This window comes from Pseudorca crassidens, chromosome 19 (assembly GCF_039906515.1).
Source record: "Pseudorca crassidens isolate mPseCra1 chromosome 19, mPseCra1.hap1, whole genome shotgun sequence".
Classification (NCBI taxonomy): domain Eukaryota; kingdom Metazoa; phylum Chordata; class Mammalia; order Artiodactyla; family Delphinidae; genus Pseudorca; species Pseudorca crassidens.
This window is the reverse complement of record NC_090314.1, coordinates 64358750-64371559: the sequence shown is the minus strand read 5'-3', so window position 1 is coordinate 64371559 and position 12810 is coordinate 64358750. Positions and strand designations below refer to the sequence as shown.

The window sequence follows — 12810 nt, the reverse complement described above, 5'->3', positions numbered from 1 at the left end:
ATCTATTACTTGGAGGATTTAAAATTCTAATGAGAAAACACTCACTCTCCTCACCCTCTTGGGCGTCAGCACAAGGCGGGAATCAGCTGCATCCTTTATTTATCCCTCTGATTTTCCAGAACCTTTCCTTCCAGGAGAAATCTCTGGGCTCTGCGGGAACTGTGAGTGGTGGTCATCAGGTAAATCTGAGACTGAAAAGCAAGAGGAAAAGAGACAGAGGAGGAGATGAGAATCGGTGACGGGGAGAAGCAGTGGCGTCCACGTTCAATCTCAGGCTGAGAGTCTGGGTTAGTCTCCAGCGAATCTAAGGACCACCAGGGTCTGGCCCCACTGGCCTTGTCACCTGGTGTGGGGACTGGGGACAGCCAAACCCCCATGGCCACTCTCAGAGATACCAGGAAGGTGGGAGGGCACCCCTGAGAGCCAGATTGAAAATGGTCACGCTGTGAAATAATAAGATGCCCTTTCAGAAAAGTGAAGACTGTTCTCTTGGTTCTCAAAGACTTGCAAATACTCTGTGTCCTTCTGGAGGCATGCTGAAGCCTTCAGCCTTTGAGGGCAGTAATGGGAGTGCATCTGGGCTCAAAAGCATCCAGCACTCACTCCCTGAGGGTGCTGAGGATGACCCGTGTCCACCCCTCGGGTGCTGTGGGGCCTGAAATCCCCTGATCACCGAGGACGGGAGGGGCCGCACAGACACTCCACTGGACCACCGGGGGTCTGGCTGCTGGGCTCCAGTCCTTTATCAGATACATGGTTTGCAAACATCTTGGGCCATTTTGGATGGTGGATTATCTTATTCCTTGCTCCTTTTATACACAACTGTTTTTCATCTTGAGGAAGTCCAATTCATCTATTTTGTCTTTTGTTGCTTGTGCTTTTGGTAGCAAATCTAAGAAATCATGACCAAATTGAAGGTCATGAAGATTTACTATCATGTTTTCTTCTATGAGTTTTATAAATTTGGTTCTTACATCTAGGCCTTTGGTCCATTTTGTGTTGATTTTGTAATCGGGGTGGGGGAGGTAAGGGTCCAACTTTATTCTTCTGCATGTGGGTATCCAGTCGTTCTAGCACCTGTGCTAACTGTTTGGGAGAAAATACCTGCAAATGATGTGACCAAAAAGGGCGTAATTTCTAAAGTATACAAATAGCTGATACAACTCAAAAAAAAAATCAAAAAGTGGGCAGAAGGTCTAAATAGACACTTTTCCAAAGAAGACATACAGATGGCCAATAGGCACGTGAAAAGATGCTCCACATCGCTAATTATTAGAGAATGCAAATCAAAACTACAGTGAGTTATCACCTCATAGTGGTCAGAATGGCCATCATTAAAATGTCTACAAATAAATGCTGGAGGGGGTGTGGAGAAAAGGAAACCCTCCTACACTGTTGGTGGGGATGTAAACTGATGCAGCCACTATGGAAAACAGTATGGAGGTTCCTCAAAAAACTAAAAATAGAATTACAATATGAACCAGCAATCCCACTCCTGGGCATATATCCAGACAAAACTATAATTCAAAGAGATACGTGCACCCTAGCGTTCACAGCAGCACTATTCACAATAGCCAAGACATGGAAGCAAGCTGAATGTCCCTCAAAAGATGAATGGCTATAGAAGATGTGGTACATATGTACAATGGAATATTACTCAGCCATAAAACAGAATGAAATAATGCCATTTGCAGCTACATGGATGGACCTAGAGATTATCACACTAAGTGAAGTAAGTCATAGAGAGAACGACAAATACCATATGATATCACTTATATGTGGAATCTAAAATGAGACCCAAATGAACCTATATACAAAACAAAAACAGACTCACAGATTTAAGAAAACAGACTTGTGGTTGCCAAGGGGAAGACAGGGGGGAGGGATGGATTGGGAATTTGGGATTAGTAGAAGCAAACTATTATATATAGGGTGGATAAACAACAAGGTCTTACTGTACAGCACAGGGAACTATATTCAGTACCCTGTAATAAACCATAATGGAAAAGAATATGAAAAACAGTATGTATATATGTATGTGTGTGTGTGTGTGTGTGTGTATATATATCTGAATCACTTTGTTGTACAGCAGAAATTAACATGACTTTGTAGGTCAACTATTCTTCAATAAAATAAATTTTTTAAAAATTAGGTTGAGATTATACCATCAATTAATTTGAAGTCACTTTTATAAAGCAGGCCTTATTTCCCTTGTCCTTTCATCCTGGGACAAATGTATAACAGATAGAAACTAACCTGGATTACTCCAGGCTGAACTCATATCACACAGAACTTTAATTGTTGAACAAACCATTAATACCAGTTACACCATGGGATGTCCTGATTCAATATCAAGTTTGTAAACCTTGTATCAAGCCTGCAGAATCCACTAAATTTGGAAATTCAAACTGAAATGAAGCCAACTATCCCATGACTTCTCTAAAACTAGTTATACAACAATCGATTGGAAACCATATGCAATCAAATGAATGTAGACAGAAACAACTCTACCCTTCCTTTGTTTTCGTTTTAGATGAAGACGGTATTTAAGGTGATGTCTTGGGCCATTCCAAGGTGTTACTCAATTCCCTGGGTATCTCCCATGCACACAGGATGTACACGTGTTAGTTAACTTGTTTGTGCAACTACATGAAGGTAGTTAATACCACAAAACTGGATACGTAAAATGAATTAAACGCTAAAGTCATGTTTTGTATTTGTAATGACAATGAAAAAAAAGTGTAGTGCTGATATTTGTTACAAAAACGAACGTTAAAAACATCTTTAGTGAAAAAAGCCATACAGAAAAGGCCACCCAGGGCTTCCCTGGTGGCGCAGTGGTTGAGAGTCCGCCTGCCGATGCAGGGGACACGGGTTCGTGCCCCAGTCCGGGAGGATCCCACATGCCGCGGAGCAGCTGGGCCTGTGAGCCATGGCCGCTGAGCCTGCGCATCCGGAGCCTGTGCGTATCACAAGGGGAAAAAAAAAAAGAAAGAAAGAAAAGCCCACCCAGATCCCATACTCATCTTGTCTGCTTCAAATCCATCAAGGTTGTCCAAATGAGGGGAAAACTCAGTAATGGTTCCAGAAAAAGAAAACTGGATCAGGATGGAAAAAGACATTTTCATACAGTTGGGAGAGCAGATGAAAGTTAAAGTGGGCCTGTGTATTAAATTATAATGTGGACATCAGGATTTCCTCATTTAGGGATTATGTGCTGGTTCCTTGGGTAAAACACACTGAGCATTTTGTGTGAAGTGGCAAATGTGAGTACTTTTTGCCATTATTGAAACTTTTCTGTACATTTTAAGTTACTGGAAAGTAAATAACTTTTGTAAACAACCATATCAGTACCATGCCAGAAAATCAGATAAGACAGACATCAAACTTAGTTATAGAGGCCAAGACTTACCCAGACCACGTTCAACCAAAGTTGTGATACTTACTTCCCTTGTAGGAGTCCACATGGTATTAACAGGCACCGTGGGAAGAGTATGTTAGTTAGCTACCATGTCGTGGGTCCTGTGGATTACCTGGGGTGCAGTAGAAACAGTGAGATTTTAGTATTACAATTTTTCACATTACTTCAAAAAATATGTTAAAAAATAAATTCAGTAAAGTTGCAAAATATGGAATCAATATACACAAATCAGTTTTATTTCTGCACACTAATAATGAACCACCAGCAAAAAAAATCAAGAAAACAATCCCATTTACAATTCCATCAAAAAGAACAAACTATTTAGGAATAAATTTAACCAAGGACATGAAAGACCTATACTCAGAAAACTATAAAGCATTGATAAAGAAACTGAAGACACAATAGAAAACAATATTCCATGCTCATGCATCAGAAAAATGACTATTATTAAAATGTTTGGGGCTTCCCTGGTGGCGCAGTGGTTGAGAGTCCGCCTGCCGATGCAGGGGACACGGGTTCGTGCCCCGGTACGGGAGGATCCCACATGCCGTGGAGCGGCTGGGCCCGTGAGCCATGGCCGCTGAGCCTGCGCGTCCGGAGCCTGTGCTCTGCAACGGGAGAGGCCACAACAGTGAGAGGCCCGCGTACCACACACACAAAAAATGTTTGTTCTACCCAAAGCCATCAACGAACAGTGCCAGGAAAACTAGACACCAGTCTCCAAAGAATGACACTGGTCACCCACTGCACATAAAACTAACTAAAGTGCACAATATTCCACACTAAACCCTTTCTCTCCTGAGTGCCCTGAAGAGGCACCCCACCCACCCTGCAGTCAGCTGCACAGGAAGATTTTCCACACTTGCTCATTTTTTCCTCTTGTGGAGTCTCCTCACCGGTGGTTCCTGAGAAAACCCAGCTCCTGTTAGTGTGGACAATGCCTCATGGTCCAGAAACCTAAGCCCTGACAGGAGACAAAGCTCCTGTCTGCTTGTCACAGAGCAAAGCCTGTGGGCAGGGTGCACCTGTGCCCCCAAGGTCAGACAGGTGGGTTCGGCGCCCCCTGTGGGACGTCAGAGAAGCGCCGGGAGGGCCGCACTCACAAACCCAGAGGCCTCATCCGGGAGGCAGTTCTGCTGTGTATACTAAGTTTGGAAATCCAAACTGAAATGGAGCCGAGTATCTCACTGTATCTTCTCAAAAGAGGGTTAAGGAGCAATTAATCAGAAACCATATGCAATGAAATGAATGTAGACACAAACTTTACGACTTAACCCAAAATTCACTCAAAATGCCCATAGACAAATTTAAATTACCAAACTATAAAAATCCTAGGAAATAAAAAGATATTCTACATGACCTTGGGTCTGGTGACCTTACTCAGAAAACCAAAAGACAAACCACAAACTGCAAGAAACTATTTCCAAAACACGTATCCGATAAAGGATCTGTACTCAAATTATGCCAACAACACCATTAAAATTTGGTAAAGATTGAAACACACACCTGACCCAAGAAGATAAACAGGCAGTAAATAAGCATACAAGAATAAGCTCAAGATGCTGGTGGATGCACGTGCAACCAGCTTCAGAAGACAGTTTGGCAGTTTTCTCCAAATCTAAACATTCTCACCTTAGGATCCAAGAAGTGTGCCTCTTGTATTTAGACAACTGCTTTGAAAAACTGTGTTCAAACCAAAACTAGCATCAAGTAACGCACAGCAGCTCTATTATAATGGCTAAAAACTTAAAAGATATCAGGATGTCCTTCTGTAGATGAATTCATAAGCAAATTAGGGCACATACATGTCAAGGGGAGCAGAATACATCACCCCAAAATATGCCCATTTGACAAAAGGATTATTTTGGACGGATTAATTTAAGAAACGGGGGCTTCCCTGGTGGCGCAGTGGTTGAGAGTCCGCCTACCGATGCAGGGGACATGGGTTCGTGCCCCCGTCTGGGAAGATCCCACATGCCGCGGAGCGGCTGGGCCCGTGGGCCATGGCCACTGAGCCTGCGCGTCCAGAGCCTGTGCTCTGCGACTGGAGGGGCCACAGCAGTGAGAGGCCCGCGTACCGCATAAAAAAAAGAAAAGAAAAGAAAAGAAACAGACCCAGGAGAATCTTTCAAAACCAAGTAGAAAATGCCCTTTTATGAGGTAAATTTACAATTATTAAGGATATCTCCATTTGTAAGGGTATGTCCCTCTCTGGACCAGGAATTGAATGATGACTAAATATCAGGAAAAGCTTGTTGGGACTTCCCTGCTGGTCCAGTGGTTCAGACTCCATGCTCCCAATGCAGGGGACCAGGGTGCAATCCCTGGTCAGGGAACTAGATCCCGCATGCTGCAAATAAGAGCCCGCATGCCGCAACTAAAGATTCCACAGGCCTCAACTAAGACCCAGCGCAGCTAAGTAAATAGATGTTTGAAAAAAAAAAAGCGTGTCAATGAAACAGGCCTGGATATAAATCTGTGTAACAACCATACCCTTGTTTACAGGGCTTTGCCTAATAACCTCCCTTAAGTGGCTGCCTCCATTCCCTAACATCTTTTTTTGTTCTCAGCAGAAGCATTTAAGGTAATGGCTTGGGCCATTTCAGGGAGTGACTCAGTTTTCCTGGGTATCTTTCAAGTATACAGGAGGTACACATGGTATATATTAAACTTCTGATTGTTTTCTCCAGTTCGTCTCTTTTTCATTACAAAGGAGATCTCAATAAAGAACATAGAAGTGTAGAGGGAAAATTATTTTTCCTCTCATATACATGCAGTGCAATAGTATTCAGAGATATAAAGGAATGGATCATCAACCCGTGCAAAAAAAAAAAAAATAGATGCACCTAACACTTACATTGCTAAGTGAAAGAATCCAGTCTGAACAGCTACACACTGTATGACCTCCTTTATATGACATTCTAGAAAAGGCAAAACTGACACGGTAAACAGTTTACGGAATATGTGGCTGAAACAGTCCATATGATACTTCAGTGGTGAATACCTGTCACTGCATCTGGCTACACCCGCAGATCTTTACAACCCAACAAGTAAGTTACAATCTATCCAAACTTAGCTACCTAGGATATGGGAGTGTCAAAGACTGCAATACAGAAGGTAACGAAGAATCTAACTGATTCAGAAATGTATGAAAAAACTCGCTGTTGGTGGTGGGACAAAATGGGCTGACCTAAGTTAACTTTGGAAATGAGCAGACTCTGTAGGCCAAAGGCAAAATATGCCATACACACACAGCGGACTCTATGTTCTTTCCCAGGAGGGGCAGCAGCTAACAGTACTGAAACTACGATATCAGTAATCGAATGGAACAAGCAGTGAATGTAATAAAGGACAAATGGAGGAAGCCAGGTTTCTGACCACTGGAGTGGGAAGTCACAGACAAAGAGAGAAGGTTACAGTATTCATGTCATAACAGATCCGGTTGGAGATATCAGTATAAACTCTCTTTAGCCTGCACATAGTTCCACATGGAAACCTTTATGATTATGTGTATGTGCACAGGCTGGGATACATGCACATATTTCCATGCACTGTCAGCCGAGCATATTCAGCTCCCACATGTAAGTTTTTAACACCATTCTCTAATAAAAGGAACAAGGGCTCTTTGAAGAAAGGGCTGATGCTAGGACTGAGACAGTAAATATATGAAGCAGGATAATCTTAAAATATCAGAAAGTAAAGAAGTACCAAAAATTTTTAAAACCCACAAAGGAAAAGTTATGTAAAATGAAAACAAGAGCAAATGGAAAAAGCTCTCAACAGCCAAAGCAAGAATGAACTAAGCAGTCTAATAATGTAGTGCTGGATCATAACCAAAAGTTTACAATAAATATTCACGTGTCCAAACTGATAAAAATAAATTACACAGTTTTTGGTGAATGGTGTTAAATAGAAATCTCCTATGCAGAAAGCTTCTAAACAATGTATATAGCCACTCAGCTGTCCATCAAGGATGTGAAGCTAACCCCTCTCTCCTCAAGTGTGGCTTCTGCATTATGACTTCCTCCTACATAAGACATACAGGATGGACATGGGAAAAAATTAACCTCACTGTGGGAAAACTTGACAAACATTACCTCAGCTAGGTGACCAAAATTAAGAATATAAGTGAGAAGTTCCCTTAAGAGCCTGTCCTCTTGATATATAGTGAAGAGGAAGCACTTCACCTCTGTGGTCTGCTTTTTCAAAGCCAAGTCTAACCACGACAAAACCACCAAGCAAATCCCAGCACCCGGCAGTCTATACAATACCTGAGCAGCCCTCCATGCTGTCAAGGTCATGGAAGCAAGGAGAGTCTGAGCAACTGTCAGAGCCAAGAGGAGACTAAACAGATGATGACCCCATGTCCTATGCGACCCTGGAACAAGGAAAGGTATAACAAAGGGAACGTGAATAGGGACTTCAGTTAATAATAAAGTATCAGTATTTCTTCATTATTTGTGATGATTCTGTAGAAAATTAGACAGGAAAAAGTAAAAGTCAAATATGAGAAAACTACTGTAACAGGAAATCTAGAGGAAATGGGTGATTTCTTTGTAAAAACACATTACCAAAATGAACCCTAAATTAAGGAAAACACAAAAAGACCAATTAATCACTGAGGAACCTCTTCCCCTACTGGTTATCCTATCACTGTTCCAGGCTTTCCCTCTCCTGGGACAGGGAAGGAGCAGGGACAGAGCTGTTTGGCAGCTCCCCTAGTATATGACCCCACCCAGTGTCTTCACCTCCCCCAGCCACGCCTACCAAGTGAGGACACCTGAGGATGGATCAAGGAGTATTGATTTGGATGTGTCAACTAGGACTTTTTTTTATTCCCAGCAACTGGACACACTTACTGAAGTAAAATAAATTAGTATTTATTGTAAGGGTATAAATACATTAATACTTGCAAGTGGCAAGTTGAAGAATGGGTTTGGACCTGGCAGGTCCAGGGGCTCACACTGTCTCAGTGTGACCTTGCTTCTCTCCAAACCTTTGTCCCGCTCAGTGCCTTTGGGGGACCCCATTCACAGGCACAGGCTCTCTCACTGCCCTTGGGCCAACAGCTATTCTAGGCTGACAACCATTCACCATCCATTTTCCGAGAAAGAGTTTCTCCTTTTCCTGGATTCCAAGAAAGTCATGGTTTTAAATGCTTTTGGTCTGGCTTGGGTTACAGTCTCATACTTCACCCATCACCAGAAGATGGAAAATGGGACTGGCTAGATGTGGGCTGTAAACCCATCTTCGAGCTGGGTGGAACATGGGGTCATCCTTCTGCAACTGTTTGGACTGGAAGCAGGTGAGATGTAATTCTCAGAGGAAAACTGAGGCACTTGGGCATGACAACAGATGCTGGCCGGGAGAAAGCAACAGATTCTATGTCAATGACAGCTCACTGCACAGCACAGAATCTGACACAAAAGGAAGAAAGGGGTTCACTTAGGGTCAGGGGCTACAGCTACTTATCCAGTGCTTTTACTGTCCTCCCAAGACTGCAGGAAGTTCTTTCACTTGCTGAAAAGGTAGGATTATTCTTGATGGTAAACTCAAGTCTCCTGCCTTGGGCACCAGGTCCTCACATCTCAGAGGATGGCCCAGAAGAGCCCATGTGCCCTCAGAAGACACACACAACTCACTCCTGCCCCTGAGAGGTGGGAGCCCTGAGTTATGCCGTCTCCCTGGCCATATTAATTGCCCATCCCTGAAAAACAATACTGCTCCTTTGCCCGTTTCTTCTGTCTCCTTTACTAAGGGAAGAAACCAAATGCTAGGGTGGTAAGGAAAGTCTTGTGCAATGAAGTAACGGGAGGCTCGAGAATTCTTCCATGCCATGGAACCCATAGTTGGCAGGCTTTCCAGAGGCCACATGGATGCATATGGCTCTCCAAGACAATGGCAGTGGCAGTGTAAACCTCACACTGGGAGGTCCAGTTGCTCCCATATCTTTGATTCTTAATGAATATGCATGTCAAAAGTTTCTAACGACTGAAAGGACAGAGGATTGCAGGGCCATGGTCTGCTGCATGGGTGTGTGTCAGGGCCACACTCCAATGTCTAGAGGATTATTACCTCTCTTGGCAGCCTATGAGGCCGTGAGCGGGAGGCCTTCTTCTCAGCCACATGCATGTTGGTAGTTGAAACTTCTCAAAGGAATGTCTACACTGCCCAGGTAGCTCTTGAATTGCCCGGCATCATGCTCAGCTCCGTATCTGTGCATGAGGGCCTGACAATGCCCAGGCTGGACTGAGCTAGAGGACCACAGATGCCTGCCTGGATAGTCAGAGGTCGAGGGCTGTCCTGCCTGAGACTTGATCATCTATTCATGCCCACTCAGATGGGACAAAGGATGCCTCCAGTGCCAGGAGGGCCCCAGCAGCCCTCAAGAAGGCAGCATCTGGGGGCTGGCAGGTCACTGCACCCAGTTCTGTATAAATCCACACATGTCCACTGAGTGCCCTCCTGTCTGGGCTGTGCTGGAACCTGGGGCTGCCCAGGCAGAGTAGGGCCAGCATCACCCTTCCCAGGTGGGAGGTCAGAAGGAAACCATGCATGACTTCTGACACCCTCCCCAATCCTTGACAGAGGTTGACCTGGATAAGAAACAGTCCGAGACAAGAACAGACATTTCATTCTTCTCTCAGAGCCCAGGACTGTGGGTAGGAAGGCCAGAAAACCAGTTATTGACCTCAGCTCCCTGACTCCTGTTTGACCCAGGGCAAGTCCTATCCATTCTGGAGGCTTCAGAGAGAAGAAGAGGGGAGGGCAATGAGGGCCAATTGTGCTTAAACCTAACTCTAACCTTTACCCTAAGAACCCTAACCTCTAACCGTAACCCCCTAACAACCCTAGCCTCAGACTCCTAGACCCTCGCCCCTGACCCCCAAACTCTAATCCCTGACCATGACCTTTAACCACAACCCTCTACAATGACTCTCCAACAATGACCCATAACCCTAAACCATGACCCCTGAACCCTCACACTGATTCAACCCCAGGCCTAAAGCCTGGCCTAGTGGGGTACCGAGAAAGGATCTATGAACTCTCAAATAAACCAAGGAATTAAATCTTCCTGACCACGAATTTAGCAATGGTTTCTTAGATTTGACAGTAAAGCATAAGAAATGAAAGAAAAAAATAGATAAATTGGATTTCCTCAAAATTACAAACCTTTGTGCATTAAAAGAGGCTATCCAGAAAGTAAAAAGGCCACAGAACTGAAAAAAATATTGGCACATTATATATCTGATAAGACTCTTTATCTAGAATATACCCAGGACTTTTACAACTCATCAACAAAAAGACAAACAATACAATTTTTGAAACGGACAAATGACTTGCATGGACTGTCCTCCAGGCAAGACATACAAATGGTCAACAAGGACACGAAAAGATATCAAACATCAGTGGCGCAGTGGTTGAGAGTCCGCCTGCTGATGCAGGGGACACGGGTTCGTGCCCCGGTCCGGGAAGATCCCAAATGCAATGGAGCGGCTGGGCCCGTGAGCCATGGCCGCTGAGCCTGCACGTCCAGAGCCTGTGCTCCGCAACGGGAGAGGCCACAAAAGTGAGAGGCCCGCGTACCGCCAAAAAAAAAAAAGAGTAGTAGCCCCCGCTCGCCGCAAGTAGAGAGCCCGTGCACAGCAATGAAGACCCAACACAGCCAAAAAATTAAAAATAAAATAAATTTTATTTAAAAAATGGTTTAAATGGTAAATGTTATGTGTTTTTAATCCCAATGGAAAAAATGAATGAAATAATGATCAATGTTACAATGCGGATAAACAATGAAAACATCCCAAGTGAAAGAAGCCATACAGAAAACCACCCAGATCATGGTCATCTTGTACACTTTCAATCCAGCAAGGTTTTTAAAGTGAGGACAAGCCCCAGTGATGGTTCCAAGAAGAGAAAACTGGATTTGAATAGAAAAATACATTTCCACAACGCTGGGGCAGCTGGTGAAAGTTGAAGCAGGTGTGTGGATAGGATTATAATGTGGAAATCATAATTATTCCTCATTTTGGGATTATGTGCTGGTTCCCTGGGAGAGTGGCCCTCACACTCTCACAGGGTAAAATAAACTGGAGTATTCTGTGAATGTGGAAAACTTTATACTGCTATTTAAAGTTTTTTATACACTTAAAATTTACTAGAAAATAAAGTACTTATCAAACCAACCATGTCATACCATGCCAGAAATACAGACATCAAACTCTGTTATAGAGGCCAAGCCCTACCCAGACCCAGTTCGCCCACAGTGGGGATGCTAATCACCCTTGTAGGAGTCCACATACTACAAGAGGCACCATGGGAAGATTTTATTCGGAGCCACGATGTCTTGGGTGCTGTGGATGACCTGGATGTAGATGAAACAGTGGGATTTCTGAATTCTAGTTTTCCACATTCAACCACCAAAAAACTGTTACAACTAAAAAATGAATTCAGTAAAGCTGCAGGATACCAAAAAAAAAAAAAAAGGAAAAATCAATGCACAAAAATTATTTGTGATTCTATACACTGATAATGAACCATCATTATTATATATATAAGGGAAATATTTAAGGGAAATATTTAATATATAAGGGAAATATTTTTTTAATCCCACTTACAATTGCATCCAAAAAGATAACTAGGAGTAAATTTAATCAAGGATGTGAAGGACCTGCACACTGAAAACTGGAAGACACTGATAAAGAAAACTGAACAGACAAAAATAAATGGAAATATACCCCATGTTCATGGGTAAAAAGAATATTGTGAAAATATGCATTCTAAGGTGGGACTTCCCTAGCCATCCAGGGGTTGGGACTCTGCGCTCCCACTGCAGGGGGCGCAGGTTCCATCCCTGGTTGGGGAACTAAGATCCCACATCCTGCATGCCACATGGTGTGGCCCCAAATTTTTTTTAATTAAAAAAATATATGCATTCTAGCCAAATTAATGTACACATTCAACGCAATCCCTACCAAAAGTCCAATGACATTTTCCATAGAAACAGAACCAACAATCTTAAGACGTGTGTGGAGCCACAAAGGACCCAGAAGAGCCAAAGCGACCCTGAGGAAGGAGAACGGGCTGGAGGCATCTCGCTCCCTGACTTCACACTTCATTACGAAGCTACAGTCCCAAAGAAGTGTGGAACTGGCACAAAGACAGGCACGCGGACCAGAGGAACAGAGCAGAGAGCCCAGGAATCAACCTACAGGTATGTGGTCAGTTAATTCACAAGGAAGGAGCCAAGAACACACACCAGGGCAAGGACAGTCCCCTCAATAAATGGTGCTGGGAAAACCAGACGCCACGCGCCAAAGAACAACACTGCGCTCTGTCTACACCACACACAAAAGGGGCCAAAACCCAGTTTCCCACATCAAGCCCTTCCT

General features: G+C 43.6%; 1 long non-coding RNA gene across 1 annotated transcript in view; it reads right to left on the bottom strand.

Moving 5' to 3' along the window:
- Positions 1–12810, bottom strand: part of LOC137211586 (uncharacterized) — a 38778-nt gene that overhangs the window by 14517 nt on the left and 11451 nt on the right. The window contains exons 2-3 of the long non-coding RNA XR_010937146.1: positions 3413–3533; positions 46–191 (exon numbers count right to left, since the gene is read on the bottom strand). This is a non-coding gene — a long non-coding RNA (uncharacterized lncRNA). The remainder of the gene's footprint in view (positions 1–45; positions 192–3412; positions 3534–12810) is intronic.